This window comes from Fukomys damarensis, unplaced genomic scaffold, assembly GCF_012274545.1.
Source record: "Fukomys damarensis isolate Sample0158 unplaced genomic scaffold, DMR_v1.0_HiC HiC_scaffold_30, whole genome shotgun sequence".
NCBI classification, from domain to species: Eukaryota; Metazoa; Chordata; class Mammalia; order Rodentia; family Bathyergidae; genus Fukomys; species Fukomys damarensis.
The window spans coordinates 65,430,293-65,433,216 of record NW_022900942.1 but is presented as its reverse complement, the minus strand read 5'-3'; the positions used below and the strand labels follow the sequence as shown (position 1 = coordinate 65,433,216).

The 2,924-nt window shown below is 45.8% G+C and overlaps 1 long non-coding RNA gene across 1 annotated transcript; it reads left to right on the top strand.

The window, feature by feature from the left end:
- Window positions 1–326: 326 nt before the first annotated feature.
- LOC104872401 lies at window positions 327–2,705 on the top strand. Its single transcript, XR_783147.1, has 3 exons — window positions 327–404; window positions 1,792–1,926; window positions 2,371–2,705. It is a non-coding gene; the product is annotated as an uncharacterized LOC104872401 (long non-coding RNA).
- Window positions 2,706–2,924: the final 219 nt, after the last annotated feature.

The window sequence follows — 2,924 nt, the reverse complement described above, 5'->3', positions numbered from 1 at the left end:
ATATCAACCACACCTGTGGACCAGAGTCAGACAGATTTGCTCTGGATGGCTCAGACTGGGCCTTCTCCAGAAAGGTCAGGGCCAGGTGGCCTTGGGGACTCCACACAGACTGCCATTCTTGTTGATGGTCCCTCTTAACACAGAAATCCTAACTATAAGCGTCTCTTTCACCTTCGGCAATTTATAATACTATATTATGTTTATAAACTCATGAGGTAATGCGTATTGAAAACATGTTGCAACTTTTCCTAAAAGATACAGTGAGGGGAAGAGAAACAGAGGAGTTGTTCAAAGTCTGAGGGACTAAATTCTTCTCCTGCATTACCAGGGAACCCTGGGAAGACAGAACTGACGGTGGCCACTGCAGTCCAGTCCTTCTGAGTGCCAGCGTTTTAAGGGAAATGGTGAGAAACTTTTTTTAAAAAAAAGTCTTCATTCTGGGGATGAATATGAAATTTCACATTTCATAAAAGACTCTAGCCAGATCTACTACAGGAGAAGTGACTCTGTTAATGTCATCTGTAAGGAAGGAGGGTACCTTTTCTGATTTCTAATTTGCATTGCCTGGCTCATATCAGACAAAGTAAAAGTAGTTATCTTCTCCGTATGGGCACCTTACTTGTCCCTGTATATGAAGGGCATTACAAGGATGTTTAGATTCTAGACCAGCTATGCATATCTCAATATCTGTTCACATTTGAGTTTGGCCATCAAAAAAAAAAAAAAAAGAAAGAAAACAAAAAAGAAGAAATAATCCCTTGAGCTTCTCAGAACTTGCCTAGATAACAAGCATGAAAAAATAAGACTAGCTCATTGGGCAAAGTGACTTTTTGGTGGAATGTGCCTTCTTGCCTGTAGAGTCTTTCCCCACTGTCCTCAGAGAATTGGTTCCAAGACACCGAAACTGGATGCTCACTCACACTTCTATAAAAGGGTTCAGGGTTTGCATACAAGCTACACTCATCCTCCTGTAGAATTTACATCATCTCTAGATGATTTCCAGTACCTAATGCCATACAAACACTATGTAAATTTTTGTGTGCTGGTCAGCTTTCCACTGCTGTGACAAAACCTGAGAACAACAAAGGAGGAAAGATGTGATTTGGCTCAAGGTTTGAGAAGTGCCAGCCCCCGGTTAGCCAGCTCCATTGCTTTTGGCCTGTTGTGAGGCCAAAATGTCTTGAAAGCTGCTCACTTCATGGTAGCCAAGAAGTGGGAAGCAATGGAAAGAGCCAGAAAAAAAGACCAGGGATGGGACAATTCCCAAGGTCACACCCAGGACCCACTCCCTTCACTGAGGCCCCACCTCCTGTTTCCATGACTTCCCAGCAGTTCCATCCAATTATGACCTCACCTACTAGTTAACCCACTGGTGAAGTTAGAGCCCCTATGATCCCAGCACTTCCCTAATGCCCATCATCAAGCACACCTCCAACACAATGAACTTTGGGGGTGCATACAGGGACCCTAGCATAGCAACTTCTTATGATGCTTTGTTAAGGATTCATGAAAAGGAAAACATCTGTACATGCGCAGAACAGATGCACCAGCACAGATGTGGCTGCAGAGCTCGTGAACAGGGTACAAGATAAACAATGTCCTCATGGCATGTGCAGGACACCGAGCACCCGTGGAGTGTAAGGGGCTGCAGTAGGGGGTCCCTGTGCATCACCACTGATGTGGAGTTAGCATAACGCCCTGAGCATAGAAACTCAAGTTTTGTCTTTTGGCACTTTCTGGGATTTCTTTTCCCCAAAAATATTTTTGATATGTGGTTGGTTGAACCCTCAGATATGGAAGGAGCTGGCTGGACCTCTGACTCAGCACTGGATTGCTCAGGAAAGCAAAGCCCATCCTCAGTCATCCAAAGCCAGAAGGGACTGCGTGGGAATTAGGTAACCCTAAGCCCAACGGAAGCCTGAAAAAGTGAGTGCTTAGAGGCTGCCATAGCATTCAGGGTTTTTAGTTAAGAGCTGATGCTGCCAAGAGTCAGGAGTCTATAGACAACTGCTGCATGGCTATGGACCCTCTCCATGCCCAAGGAGGAAGAGATGGTGAGGCTACGCCTTCTAAGTAATTCATGTCCTGCAAGAGCAGAGCATGACTTCGTGTGCAGGAACCAGAATGGCTCCTGTCATCTTCCACTTCCCAGTTTTCAAAGGAGCTCATCTTGCAGACAGAACTGAAAGTCTGCAGAGCGCTGCTGGCAAGGAAGGAGGATGCAGTTTCCAAGCTCCTAGCCTGTGAAATATAAGAGCAAACATAGAAGGCAATATATTGCCAACAGAAAATAGATGGCACAGCCTCCGTGTTACTCATTTCTAGTCTGATACCTTCCCTTCACTAACCACCCGCCTTCCTGTCTTCCAGGAACTGTAGAGTTCCCACTTCCAAGCACCAGCCAGGCCCGACCCTGCTTACCTTTGAAGATCAGCTAAGTTCGAGAGCACGTCTGAGGTGACACAGCCCAGGGCAGCTGCACAGTTCTGTCGTGTGCTCGCCCACTGCTGCTCACCGCTCAGCGCACGCCCTAGACAGAAGGTCAGGGCCAGGTTGTCTTGAAAATAATTTCCCACTGACTTCCATTTTCTCTCCTTTGGACACAACCCTCCCAATCTCGTCCAGTTCCATTTTTCTTGAATTAAAAACTGCGTCTGTAAACATCCTAACAGAGAACGGATTACCGACATGTCAGACATATTAGAGCCAACAGCAGAGCTGTCACCACTGTAAGGAGGGTTACTGGGAAGTGTAGCTGCTGTGCCTAGTTTAAAAGCGCACTCACTCCGTCCCACGTATACAGGTACACTTAATAGGACATTCTGATATTGGGTCTGACACGTGTGTGTGTGGGGGGTGTAAATGCATTTTATTATGGATCTTCTCACAAAAGAGAGGAAATAAACAATGCTACAGTACAACAT